General features: G+C 42.9%; 1 long non-coding RNA gene across 3 annotated transcripts in view; it reads right to left on the minus strand.

The window, feature by feature from the left end:
• Positions 1-12,852: 12,852 nt before the first annotated feature.
• Positions 12,853-15,263, minus strand: part of LOC134948953 (uncharacterized) — a 132,358-nt gene continuing 129,947 nt past the window's right edge. For 2 of the 3 annotated variants that reach the window (XR_010183066.1, XR_010183067.1), the window contains exon 4: positions 12,853-13,544. This is a non-coding gene — a long non-coding RNA (uncharacterized LOC134948953). The remainder of the gene's footprint in view (positions 13,545-15,263) is intronic. The other variant, XR_010183068.1, reaches the window with a different exon arrangement.

Raw genomic sequence — 15,263 nt, forward strand, 5'->3', positions numbered from 1 at the left:
AAGTTGTCCGGATCACATCTTCAGATGCACCGGATAATACGGCTGTCACCTCAGGCCAGCTTTCCCTCCTGTGGTGGCTGCAGTCCTAAAACCTACTGGAAGGCCTGAGTTTCGGGATTCAGGTTTGGATCTTCCTCATGATGGATGCGAGTCTGACAGGATGGGGAGCTGTCACCCAGGGGGCTCAGTTCCAGGGCAGGTGGTCAGCTCACGAAGCCCTCCTTCCGAGCAACATTATGGAACTTCGGGCCACCTACAATGCTCTGATTCAGGCCTCTCCTCTGCTCAGGGATCACGCGATCCAAGTACAGTCGGACAACGCACATTACAGTAACGTACATCAATCGACAAGGAGGAACAAGAAGCAGAGCCTGCATGCGAGAGGTGTCAAAGATACTCCTCTGGGCAGACAGAAATGCAAGAGCACTGTCCGCAACACTACCATATCAGGAGAAGATATGTCTCTTGGTGCAAGGACCGCATGTATCTGTATCTGAGTTCTATGTGGGACGTTTCCTATGTTTCCTGCAAGCTGGTGTGGATAAGGGCTTACGTCTGGGTTCCATTAAGGTTAAGATTTCAGCTCTCTCAATTTTCTTCCGGAAGAAATTGGCAATATTGTCAGAAGCTCAGACTTTCTTGAACTGGGTGCTTCACATTCAACCTCCTTTTGTGCCGCTCACGGCACCCTGGGATTTGAATATAGTGTTGGAATTTCTACAGTCCTGGTTTGAACCTCTGATGACGGTAAAGGACAAGTACCTCAAGTGGAAGACGGTGATGTTACTGGCCCTGGCTTCTGTTAGGCGTGTCTTAGACTTAGGGGCCTTATCGTGTAAAAGCCCTTTCTTGGTGTTTTATGAGGACAGAGCAGAGCTCAGGACTAGGCAGCAGTTCCTGCCGATGGTCGTCTCTGTGTTCCACTTGAATCAACCTATTGTGGTTCCGTCAAGTTCTGGCACTTCTGCTTCTCCGGAGGCATTGGATGCTGTGTGAGCCTTGAAGATCTATGTCAAGAGAACGGTTCGAATCAGAAAGACGGATTGCTTGCTTGTGCTATATGTTGCGCAGAAAAAGGGTTGCAATGCTTCAAAGCAGTCCATTGCTCATTGGCTTAGCCTTACTATCCAACAGGCCTATGTGTCGGCAGCCTTACTTGTTCCTAAGTCTCTGAAGGCCCAGTCTACGAGATCAGTGGGGTCTTCCTTGGCAGCTGCCCGTGGTGTCTCGTCCTTTCAGCTATTCCGAGCTGCTCCCTGGTTGGGGAATAACACTTTTGTAAAGTTCTACATGGTTAATACCCTGGCCAAAGAGGATTCCCAGTTTGGGCAGGCGGTGCTGCAGCAGTCTCCGCACATTCCCACCTGTTCCGGAAGCTTTGGAACGTCCCCATCGTACTAAGTCTCCCCAATATCCCTTATGGATGCTAGAGAAAATAGGATTTTAATTACTTATCGGTAAATCCTTTTCTCTTAGTCCATAAGGGATTTTGGGCGCTCGCCTCAGTGCGTTGACTTTTCGGCAGGTTCTCTTTGTATGGTTACCTGTTTAGCTGTTGCTGTTTTGTTACCAGCAGTTGCTGATCATTTTATGTTAGTGGTGTGCTGGTATATAAATCTCACCACTCATTGTTGTTATGTTCCTTCTCTCATATATGTCCTTTCTCCTTTGGGCACTGTTTTACTTATAACTGCCTGTGGGAGGGGGCATAGAGGGGAGTTGCCAGCACACCCAGTTGAAGATATTTAAAGTGCACCGGCTCCTTTGGACCCCGTCAATACCCCACTGTACTAAGTCTCCCCAATATCACTTATGGACTAAGAGAAAAGGATTTACCGGTAGGTAATTAAAATCCTATTTTCCAGTCATTCCAGTCAATTTTGCCTACCTCACCATACATTCTCTTTTGAGAAGTGGCACATGAAATACAACCCAAAACATGGGACCCAGTTTAAGATCCGAGATACAGGAAGATCCTTATTGGGACTCGGAACGCCAAAGTTCCGATGTATTTGTTTTTCAGCAAAACCGAACCGCTCGTCTCTAGTAGAACCAAAACTGGCCAAGAATCTTTACATAGTAAATGTTGTTTTAATTAGTGAACTGACAATATTTTTTTTATATTTTCCAAATGTTTTGACTAAATTCATTAGATTGATTGCCAATGGAACATTGGCCCTCATTCCAAGTTGTTCGCTCGCAAGCTGCTTTTAGCAGCTTTGCACACCCTAAGCCGCAGCCTACTGGGAGTGAATCTTAGCATAGTAGATTTGCGAACGAAAGATTAGCAGATTTGCGAATAGACAGTTCTTAGCAGTTTCTGAGTAGCTCGAGACTTACTCTGCCACTGCGATCAGTTCAGTCAGTTTCGTTCCTGGTTTGACATCACAAACACACCCAGCGTTTGCCCAGACACTCCCCCGTTTCTTCAGACACTCCCGCATTTTTCCCAGAAACGGCAGCGTTTTTTCAAACCCACCATTAAAACGGCCAGTTTCCGCCCAGAAATACCCACTTCCTGTCAATCACACTACGATCACCAGAACGAAGAAAAAACCTTGTAATGCCGTGAGTAAAATACCTAACTTAATAGCAAATTAAAAAATAACGAGCGATCAACTCGGAATGACCACCATTGATGGATTCCCTCATCTCTCTGTGTAATATGCTGGACAAATTGGGCTTTGCTATATTGTTGTAACAGTCTGGTCATTCTTTTTATTAGTGGCTATGAAGACTGTAGCATACGATCTAGGCCAAACTTGTGTCAGTTTATAGGCCCTCATTCCGAGTTGATCGGTCGCAAGGCGAATTTAGCAGAGTTACACACGCTAAGCCGCCGCCTACTGGGAGTGAATCTTAGCTTCTTAAAATTGCGACCGATGTATTCGCAATATTGCGATTACTAACTACTTAGCAGTTTCAGAGTAGCTCCAGACTTACTCTGCCTGTGCGATCATTTCAGTGCTTGTCGTTCCTGGTTGACGTCACAAACACACCCAGCGTTCGCCCAGGCACTCCCACCGTTTCTCCGGCCACTCCTGCGTTTTTTCCGGAAACGGTAGCGTTTTCAGCCACACGCCCCTGAAACGCCGTGTTTCCGCCCAGTAACACCCATTTCCTGTCAATCACATTACGATCGCCGGAGCGAAGAAAAAGCCGTGAGTAAAAATACTATCTTCATAGTAAAGTTACTTGGCGCAGTCGCAGTGCGAACATTGCGCATGCGTACTAAGCGGATTTTCACTGCGATGCGATGAAAAATACCGAGCGAACAACTCGGAATGAGGGCCATAGTGCAAGCTTTTACTGCCGGTCTTTGCTATCACTTCCCTAGCCACAGTCACAGTTTTGTATAGCTGCATCCTGGTTTATTCAAACAATATCTATTCTTCAGAAGAGCTGAGCTGCGTTGTGAAGAAATTGCACTGGATTTGCATATTGAAAATGAAAACACATCTAGCATGTTCTGTATGAAGTTTGCTTTGCATTTCCACATCTGTAGTCTGCATTGTTCATGTCTTTAGAAGGGTGGGGTAAGATTTTTACACACAGAGTGGAAAGCTGTTTTTCACACTTTTTGTGTTATCTGTTCTTTCACATTTAAGTGCAGAAAGGAAATACATATTCTTGTTTATCAGTTGACTGATTTGTAACAGGCATTATGCAATCATTTATTTTATTAGTTTACTAAACACACTACAAGCAAGCTGCACTGTTTTAATAGTACTTGATACTCATATACAGGTACTTCCAATCATTTACTGAAGTGTTTCTGTATTTTTCAAGCACTTTATTAATGAGATACTGTCATTGGGGTTAAATGCTAATCGCTTTACTCATCTTCTGAACATATTTCATAACTGCACTATGCTCTTTCCTGGGCAAACTTCCACCATAAACTCCCTGCGGGACCTGTTTGGGCAAAGTACGAAAGCTGTGATTTATGGATATATGGAAGCTAATTGTTAAATAAAGTTGCTAAATATATTACTGACAATGGTTATAGGATTTACATTGATGAATGCCAGGTGACCACGGAGAGGACAGTTGTTACTGAGTGGTATGTTATTCCTGAAATATCTGCTTCAGGGCATGGAAGTGATCTGCATCTGTCGATGAGACATACCTGTCTGTCGGAACCACAGGAGTCACTGGCAGGGACGGACTGAGACCCAAATTCGGCCCTGGCATCTTTTGGCACGCGCGTGACCCGCACAGGAGTGCACACGTTGGGCCCAGGGGGGCGCACGAGCACGGTAGCGTCTAGTTTCCCTTCATGGAGAGGACCTTTCCCATAAGCCCCTGGGTCCATGTTACAAACTATTTGGAATAGTGTACTGTGGCAAGCGGAGCAAGACACCGAGCCCGAAGCGTGACGAGCGAAGCAAGCCCGCGAGGGTCCAATGATGCATAGAAAAAAAAAAATAACCTCAAACGAACGTAGAACGCAGAAAACGTTTAGGTGCTGTAAGGGCGGAAGTTCTCTCCTACCCTCTCGTTATGTCACTTCCAGGTCCTGATCACAAAGGTAACATAGACACAACCGCACGGGTATGGTGCATGGGGCATGCTGTGAGTCAGGGGGATGTGACCACACGGCACTCCCCCATTTTCGGGTGGGTGGGTCACAAACAGAGAACTGGAAGCTGCGCTGCGCTCGGCCATCCTTGCTTCTCTGTAACTGGACCGGCCCACCTGCCTAAACCCCCAAAGAAAACACTGTTCAGCTAATTTAACATATTTTTATTTATATAATAGAATTTTATATTTGACAAAATTCAATAAAAATAACTTAAAGCCATAATAAACAGCCAGTTGGTGGCAATATTCAAATACAATAAATTTAAACAATTAAAAAATGCAATTGCTATAGACTACTATACAGAGCCGGATTAAGAGGGGTGCCCCGGGGGTCAGTACCCCGGGCCCCCTGTTTTAAGGGGCCCCCCGGCCGAAGTTCTGCACCGATCTACAGGTTGCCGGGACAGGAGGGATCCACGCTGTGCATGCGGCTTCCTCCCCCCTCCTCTCGGGCAGCACGGTCGGGGACTGAGTCAAGCAATCTCCAGCCTTCGCTGCTGCCATTAGAGATGCTGCTGGCGGCAGAGGCTGGAGATTGCTTGACTCAGTCCCCGACCGTGCTGCCCGAGAGGAGGGGGGAGGAAGCCGCATGCACAGCCGCACTCCTCCCCTGGCAGCGTGGATCCCTCATACCCCGGCAGCCTGGTGTCTTCTCTTCTCCCACTGCTGCAGCGCGGCTCCCATTGCCTGTGACCGCGGGAGGTGAGCAGCGGGGGGGGGGGGGGTAACTGTGGGGGCTGGTGGTCCACTGGGGGGCCCTGCTGTCTTTGGTGCCCCGGGCCCCCTGAGGGCTTAATCCGGCCCTGCTACTATACATTAGTCCATAATCCTTTAATCTATCTGGATTAAAATTGCTTTTTTTACAAGAATGTTAGTTTCATTTATCAGTATCCACTCTTAATTGCATGCGATTCATATGGTGAAGTGCAGTCTTTAATGAACCTTTGTCATTAAAATATTAGGCTGGTTAGACTCCACTTTAACATACCATAGTATTTCAGCACATATGGGGGGTAATTCCAAGTTGATCGCAGCAGGAAATTTTTTAGCAGTTGGGCAAAACCATGTGCACTGCGGAGGGGGGGGGGGGGGTAGGGTAGATATAACATTTGCAGAGAGAGATTTGGGTGGGTTATTTTGTTTCTGTGCAGGGTAAATACTGGCTGCTTTATCTTTACACTGCAATTTAGATTGCAGACTGAACATACCCCACCCAAATATAACTCTCTCTGCACATGTTATATCTGCCTCCCCTGCAGTGGACATGGTTTTGCCCAACTGCTAACAAAGTTCCTGCTGCGATCAACTCAGAATTACCCCCATGGGGTAATTTAGACCTGATCGTAGCTGCAAATTTGTTAGCAGTTGGGCAAAACCAAGGGGGTCGTTCCGAGTTGCTCACTAGCTGAAAAAGTGGGCAGATGTATTAACCTGGAGAAGGCATAAGGAAGTGATAAACCAGTGATATGTGCAAGGTGATAAAGGCACCAGCCAATCAGCTCCAATATGTAAATTAACAGTTAGGATTTGATTGGCTGCTGCCTTTATCATCTTGCACATATCATTGGTTTATCACTTCCTTATGCCTTCTCCAGGTTAATACATCTGCCACAATGTTCGCGGCGCTGTGATTAAGGCAAAAAACTGCACTTCTGCACATGCGGCACAGTGCGCACGACGTACTTTCACAACGGCCGATGTATTTTCACACAAGGTCTAGCTTTTCAGTCGCACTGCTGACCGCAGAGTGATTGACATGAAGTGGGCGTTTCTGGGTGTCAACTGACCGTTTTCCGAGAGTGTTCGAAAAAACGCAGGCGTGCCAGGAAAAACGCAGGCGTGGCTGGGCGAACGCAGGGCGTGTTTGTGACGTCAAATTCAGAACTGAATGGTCTGAAGTGATCACAAGCGTTGAGTAGGTCTGAAGCTACTCAGAAACTGCACAATATTTTTACGTAGCCGCTCTGCGATCCTTTCGTTCGCACTTCTGCTAAACGAAGATACACTCCCAGAGGGCGGTGGCTTAGCGTTTGCACAGCTGCTAAAAACAGCTAGCGAGCGATCAACTCGGAATGACCCCCCATGTGCACTGCAGTTGTGGCAGATATAATATGTGCACTGTGCAGAAAGAGTTAGATTTGGGTGGGTTATTTTGATTCTGTGCAGGGTAAATACTGGCTGCTTTATTTATACACTGCAATTTAGATTTCAGTTTGAACACACCCCACCCAAATCTAACTCTCTCTGCACATGTTATATCTGCCCACCCTACAGTGCACATGGTTTTGCCCAAATGCTAACAAATTTTCTGCTACAATCAGGTCTGAATTACCCCCATTGTCCAGCTCTCTGTGTGCATATCACAGTCCAGATATTTATGGCTATACAGATACTTTTTAACTCCACCTGCTGGCATTTTAGAGTATGCAGTTTACTAAAGGGATGGGAGGTGGTTGATAGACAGTTAAAAGGTAGAATGGTCGACACCATAGGGTCGTCAGTCAAAGCTCGACAGATTCAAAAGGTCAACATAGTTTTTTTTTCACGTTTTTCAACTTTTGCTGCATTTACTATACACGTTACAAACTATTACCTTTAGTAAACTTGTGACGAGTGAAGTGAGCCCGCGAGGGGACGCATTTCAACAAATCTGGGTAATTTTTTTTTAAAAACAAAAAATAACGGGTGTGGTTCATTAGGTCTATATGAGTTAGGTCAACAACATCAGTAGGTCGACATGAGTTTTTTAAACTTTTTTTGGTGTCGTTTTCTTCGAAAAGTGACGGGGATCTCCAATTAGTGCACCGTGTCCCCTCCCCACATGATATCATCATGTCATGACGAAATTTATTTTAAATATTTATTTAAAATAACTGAAACTTTGACCAGTTTGAAGTCGCCTGACTGGTGTAATCAAGGTTTTATGCTGCAAGACGCGCAAGTGCCACCATTACCTTTGTAAATTTATGTCTACAACCCACGGGAGGGCATCGGGGCAATTATTTTTACAAAGTAAGGAGTGCCGGTCACTGCTGGTTTATGAAGTCTGAGAGACGAAACGCAATGGGCAAACCTCTTTGATGAACTCTAAACTAAGTTAAGATACCTCTTTTTATTCTCTTACACTGTGGATTTAAAGTATTATCAGCTTTTTACCCCATTTTTACTTTATCCGTTTTTTAAAGTTTTATATGTCAGATGTGATTAATTTTTTGAAAACCTTTTTTATCCTGTTATAATAAATTGTATATACTTTTCATATACATTGGGAATTTGTCTGTTTTTAAATAGTTTTTAGTAAACACCATCGGTCGCTCATATCCCCATCCCCCCTCTATCTATCTATCTATCTATCTATCTATCTATCTATCTATCTATCTATCTATCCTGCTCAAAAAAATAAAGGGAACACTAAAATAACACATCCTAGATATGAATGAATGAAATATTCTTATTAAATACTTTGTTCTTTACATAGTTGAATGTGCTGACAACAAAATCACACAAAAATTATCAATGGAAATCAAATTTATTAACCCATGGGGGTCTGGATTTGGAGTCACACTCAAAATTAAAGTGGAAAACCACACTACAGGCTGATCCAACTTTGATGTAATGTCTTTAAGACAAGTCAAAATGAGGCTCAGTAGTGTGTGTGGCCTCCACGTGCCTGTATGACCTCCATACAACGCCTGGGCATGCTCCTGATGAGGTGGCCGATGGTCTCCTGAGGGATCTCCTCCCAGACCTGGACTAAAGCATCCGCCAACTACTGGACAGTCTGTGGTGCAATGTGGCGTTGGTGGATGGAGCGAGACATGATGTCCCAGATGTGCTCAATTGGATTCAGGTCTGGGGAACGGACGGGCCAGTCCATAGCATCAATGCCTTCGTCTTGCAGAAACTGCTGACACACTCCAGCCACATGAGGTCTAGCATTGTCTTGCATTAGGAGGAACCCAGGGCCAACTGCACCAGCATATGGTCTCACAAGGGGTCTGAGGATCTCATCTCGGTACCTAATGGCAGTCAGGCTACCTCTGGCGAGCACATGGAGGGCTTTGCGGCCCCCCAAAGAAATGCCACCCCACACCATTACTGACCCACTGCCAAACCGGTCATGCTGGAGGATGTTGCAGGCAGCAGAACGTTCTCCTTGGCGTCTCCAGACTCTGTCACGTCAGTCACATGTGCTCAGTGAGAACCTGCTTTCATCTGTGAAGAGCACAGGGCGCCAGTGGTGAATTTGCCAATTTTGGTGTTCCCTGGCAAATGCCAAACGTCCTGCACGGTGTTGGGTTGTAAGCACAACCCCCACCTGTATACGTTGGGCCCTCATACCACCCTCATGGAGTCTGTTTCTGATCGTTTCAGTAGACACATGCACATTTGTGGCTTGCTGGAGGTAATTTTGCAGGGCTCTGGCAGTGCTCCTCCTGTTCCTCCTTGCACAAAGGCGGAGGTAGCGGTCCTGCTGCTGGGTTGTTGCCCTCCTACGGCCTCCTCCACATCTGTTGATGTACTGGCCTATCTCCTGGTAGCGCCTCCATGCTCTGGACACTACGCTGACAGACACAGCAAACCTTCTTGCCACAGTTCGCATTGATGTGCCATCCTGCACTACCTGAGCTACTTGTGTGGGTTGTAGACTCCATCTCATGCTACCACTAGAGTGAAAGCACCGCCAGCTTTCAAAAGTGACCAAAACATCAGCCAGAAAGCATAGGAGCTGAGAAGTGGTTTGTGGTCACCACCTGCAGAACAACTCCTTTATTGGGGGTGTCTTGCTCGCTGCTTAGTCCAAACTGAGTGGAGTCACAGGGCTTTGAACAAAGGGCACTATGGTAAAGCACACCAAACAGTGCAAACAATAGATCTATCTATTATTCTCTCTATCTATCTATCTATCTATCTCTCTATCTATCTAATATATATATATATATATATATATATATATATATACACACATATATATATATATATATATATATATATACACACACATATAGAATATATATATTCTGTTTTAAAACTTGCAGCTCAATTAAAACTGCGTGGAGTCACAGGGTTTACAGATGAATGTGAACAAAGGACATTAGGGTAAAGTGCACCAAACAGTACAACTATAGAACTATATATTTTTTTTTCTGTTTTTTCAACTTGCATCTTGGTTCAAACTGCATAGATCACAGGGCTTATAGATGCATGTGAACAAAGTGCACTGGAGTAAAGCGCACCAAACAGTACAAACAATAGAGCTTTTTTTAAACTTGTAACTCTGTTTAAACTGCATCGGTCACAGGGCTTATAGATGAACTAATGTAAAGCACACCAAACAGTACAATTTACAGCAGAGTACAGTACAGCATACAGCAGCATTTCCCTATACACAGTCATTATACAGTGCACAGCCACTATTGAGACTGGAGTCTATAGACACAGCACAGCCAATACAGCAGCATACAGCACAGCATACAGCAGCATACCACTATATAAACAGTCACTATACACTGCACAGCCACTTAATCTGGAGTCTCTGGACACATCACAGCCAAAACAGCAGAGTACAGCACACTAAACAGCAGCATGCATTAGTGAAATGGCACTGAGTCCTGGCAGTGGCGCCTTATATAGAATCCAAGTCCTGCGAGAATCCAACTCCAAAAGGATGATGTTCAGCCTCGATGTGGGATCAAAGTTTGGTGGAAACACCTGAGTTGTAGCTAGGGTGGACACAGATTCTCAGTGTTTGGAGTGGTTTGGATTCCTTGGAAACTGGATCACTTATCTCTAATTTAAATTATTAAATTACATTTTTTGGGCAGTATAAATAGTGTAATGGTTAGCATTACTGCCTCACAGCACTGAAGTCATGGGTTTGATTCCCACCATGGCCCTAATTGTTTGGAGTTTGTATTTTCTCCCCGCAAGAGGTTTCCTCCGGGTGCTACGGTTTCCTCCCACTATTGAGACTGGAGTCTATAGACACAGCACAGCCAATACAGCAGCATACAGCACAGCATACAGCAGCATACCACTATATAAACAGTCACTATACACTGCACAGCCACTTAATCTGGAGTCTCTGGACACATCACAGCCAAAACAGCAGAGTACAGCACACTAAACAGCAGCATGCATTAGTGAAATGGCACTGAGTCCTGGCAGTGGCGCCTTATATAGAATCCAAGTCCTGCGAGAATCCAACTCCAAAAGGATGATGTTCAGCCTCGATGTGGGATCAAAGTTTGGTGGAAACACCTGAGTTGTAGCTAGGGTGGACACAGATTCTCAGTGTTTGGAGTGGTTTGGATTCCTTGGAAACTGGATCACTTATCTCTAATTTAAATTATTAAATTACATTTTTTGGGCAGTATAAATAGTGTAATGGTTAGCATTACTGCCTCACAGCACTGAAGTCATGGGTTTGATTCCCACCATGGCCCTAATTGTTTGGAGTTTGTATTTTCTCCCCGCAAGAGGTTTCCTCCGGGTGCTACGGTTTCCTCCCACAATCCCCCCAAAAAATATACAGGTAGGTTAATTGGCTCCCAACAAACTTAACCCTAGCATGAATGTGTCTGTGTGTACATGTGGTAGGGAATATAGATTGTAAGCTCCACTGAGGCAGGAATTAATGTGAATGGCCAAATATTCTCTGTAAAGCGCTGCGGAATATGTGTGCACTATATAAATAACTGGTAATAAATAATTAATAAATACATTTATTTTTTTAAATATAATGTCGGACTGTAGAATATTTGCAAGGAGAAATAAACCTTGGGCGCTACTGGATAGTGGTGTTTAAAATATTTATTAACGTTAATTGCAGTTTTTTATTCAAAAGTGTTTTAATTGCTGGATTAAATACTGAATACAACATATATTATAATATGACATAGAACATGAGCGCATTCTTAGTACAAACACAGTATGCTTGATGCACTGTGCTTAATAATTGAGGGGGATCAGTCCTCAATTCAGCATAAAAAAACTAAGTCCAAATTATGCTGTAAAATGAAATAAAAAAATTAAATGAAATAAAATAGAAATAGAAACAAAGATTAAAGTCCTTTAAAAGTCAGTTTCCAAGGCTCCCAATTCTGTGGGGCTTCTTATAGTTCAGTTGCTTAAAGCATTGATGCAGGGCGTTTGCTGTGTTTAAGCATCGGGTTGGTTTAAATGGAAACAGCGCTTACGTGTCTTCACCCCGTACGGGGCTGGTGAGCTGCTTCTCTAGCGTCCGCTGGGTTGTCGGTGTTTTCTTCCTCGGAGACCTGGTTTGTTGCTCCCTGAGTCCCTCCTGTGAAGAGCAGGGAGTGTGTGGTGGGGAAGGTAGTACAGGGCAGACACAAACAGGAGAAGCTGCTCCTGTTTGTGTCTGCCCTGTACTACCTTCCCCACCACACACTCCCTGCTCTTCACAGGAGGGACTCAGGGAGCAACAAACCAGGTCTCCGAGGAAGAAAACACCGACAACCCACCGGACGCTAGAGAAGCAGCTCACCAGCCCCGTACGGGGTGAAGACACGTAAGCGCTGTTTCCATTTAAACCAACCCGATGCTTAAACACAGCAAACGCCCTGCATCAATGCTTTAAGCAACTGAACTATAAGAAGCCCCACAGAATTGGGAGCCTTAGAAACTGACTTTTAAAGGACTTTTGTCTTTGTTTCTATTTCTATTTTATTTCATTTAATTTTTTTATTTCATTTTACAGCATAATTTGGACTTAGTTTTTTTATGCTGAATTGAGGACTGATCCCCCTCAATTATTAAGCACAGTGCATCAAGCATACTGTGTTTGTACTAAGAACGCGCTCATGTTCTATGTCATATTATAATATATGTTGTATTCAGTATTTAATCCACCAATTAAAACACTTTTGAATAAAAAACTGTAATTAACGTTAATAAACATTTTAAACACCACTATCCAGTAGCGCCCAAGGTTTATTTCTACTTTCTAGATACTAAGGAAATACCTGAAAAGAGTTTCCTCTCCTAACCTAGGCTGCACGGATATTCAGGCACACAAGTAACATTTATAAAGGGAGCGCAGAGCACACTCCTAGCTGCATTTAGAATATTTGCAATGTAAAGATTACTGTTGTTTATGTTTTTGCTTAAAACTTGTTACCAACAGTATTATTTCTTGAATTTTTTGAGTAAAACATGTATCTAATATATATCGATATAAGAACATAAAGCAGTTTTAAGCTCAAGAGTATATTATCTATAAAGTTACAATATAAAATAGACAAAAAGTTATTTCACAGTAAAACTTTATTTTTTAAATACTGCAACAGGCAGCTATCTATACATATAATAAAACTGTAAGGGTTGTGTCTGTACATATGAAGGTTTTTTTGTGAGAAAAAGACTTTTTGGGCTGTTTATGAACTATGGAGATGTAAAAAAAAAAATCTGATTTTTTCTCTGTATATAAGATCATTTCCCGATTCACGCAAAAAGTACTGGATGAATTTGGATTGCGTTTTCACTATTGTATAGCTTAGTGAGCTAAAAAGAAACTGAGGTATGTATGACATCAGGGAGAGGTGCAATAAAGAAAAAAACAGAACTTGACACTCCACGCACTGAAAGTTGGTATTCCCATCATGCTTCTTGCCGGACTTTACTTTGCCCAACTTATTTAACAGAACCAGACTTAAAGAGAATGCTCTACAGAGAAACCTAATTAATGGGATCTGGCACAGGTGAGGTGCTCCATGTATACCAGGTATACCCCTTATCCCCAACAATTCTCCTTTTCAATTCAAGTGCCTGCAATATCCTGTAAGTGTCTGCTTCTCTATGACAATCAACAAGTTGCAAGGGCAAACGCACAGGACGGTTGTAAGAGTAGATCTCAGGACCAGCAACTTCTCCCAAGGGCAACTGTCCTTGGCTAGTTAGTAGCCCCAAGCATCATTTTGTGTTAATCCCTGAAGAAAAAACTGCAAATATTGTTTACAAATACATTTTTTGATCAGTGTGTACAATATAAAATATTCATTACAATGTTAGATGGCACCCGTATGAGATTTGTAATTAATGGCTTTGGCAAATTAATGTAAAACACAATGCAACAGAATAGAATGTAATGATAAACATAGGAAACAACAAGTACGCAGTTTGTTACAGTCTTTACCTTAACATCTAGCAAAACTACAGGGAGTTCAGAAAGTCCCTCCGCAGTGAGTGCTGTCTCTGGCTGCAGATCTATCTCAGCTGTGAGAGACCACAGAGGGACAACACTTAATGTAGATAATTATGTAACATATTCTGTTATATTTCATGTAAATTAAGTGTTTGTCATATCTGCAAGAAGACGTGCCTAGCACAGTCACTGCAGAGGGACTTTGTTAAACTCCCTGTATATACTTTGGATCATTTAATATACAATTTCTGTCATTAAAAACAGACTTACATGTAAGCTTATTGTGGGGTATTTTAATAAATGTTCTGACTATTTTTGCAGTGAAATTTAAAGCTGCATTTTTAAAGACATAAGGGCAGATTTATTAAGCCTAGTGAAGTGATAAAATGGAAGGTGATAAAGGACCAGCCAATCAGCTCCTAACTGTAATTTTTCAAACCCAGCTTGTGACATGGAAGTAAAGAGTTGATTGGCTGGTGCGTTATCACCTTCCACTTTATCACTTCACCAGGCTTCATAAATCTGCCCCAGAATATGGTGTGTCAGGTTGAACGCTTGGTTATGCCTCCAAAACATTAGCTGCTTTGAATCCTGCTGAAAAAGTTGTTTATTTCTAAAAAATCACACCTTATTAAATAAACCCCTATTTCTCTACAGTAATAAAGTTGAATAATTATATTTGGACAACATCTTTTCTGTAATGAATTAAAATACTTTGGCAAAAACAATTAAAAACATGAAAAGGCGCTATAATGTTGAACTGGAAAAAATACAATTGATTTTATCTGCCCCCCCTCACACACACACACACACACACACACACACACACACACACACACACACACACACTTCCACCTTCATAACTCATAACTGAAAATAATGGATTCCTGCTGTTATTAATAAAAACATTTTATTTTTAAATCTCCAAGTTTAGCTGCCTTAACAATTTCTTCAATTAGTATGTAACTGATCCAGGAAGGATTAGTGGCATACATAGTGTTTAGTTGATTAGCTTTATGTTAATTAAAGGAATGTGAAAACTCTGTTAAGACAAGAAGCTGTTGTTATTTGACTAAATTAACAACTCAGCTTTAATTGACTTTTCATTAAATAACTGTGCTCTACAGTTAAATATTATCGTAGGAACAAGCCAAGGTGGTAAAGATGGGGTTTTGGTACCCAGTATATACCATGCATAGCAATGCCCCACCGGTACATATAGCAGGGCCCCCGCTGCTGAGTCAATATTAAATTATTACATACTTTCCCTTTTTTCCAGGGACCCATACAAGGTGCTTTCAAATGAACACACTACAGTCCTATCAACACAGCTTATTATACTCAACTATAAAAGCACTGAGAGGTCCGGCACTCACCCCAACTTATTCACTTTGGCCGGGTGCCACTCCAGAAAAGGCATGTATATAAGAAGTGGTGGATGGCAATCTGGGTCTAGTACACTGCAGAAATAATGTAAGCACAGCCCCAAGTGCCTAGCACTTTTATCAAACATGCA

The sequence above is a fragment of the Pseudophryne corroboree genome, chromosome 8, assembly GCF_028390025.1.
Source record: "Pseudophryne corroboree isolate aPseCor3 chromosome 8, aPseCor3.hap2, whole genome shotgun sequence".
Taxonomy (NCBI): Eukaryota; Metazoa; Chordata; class Amphibia; order Anura; family Myobatrachidae; genus Pseudophryne; species Pseudophryne corroboree.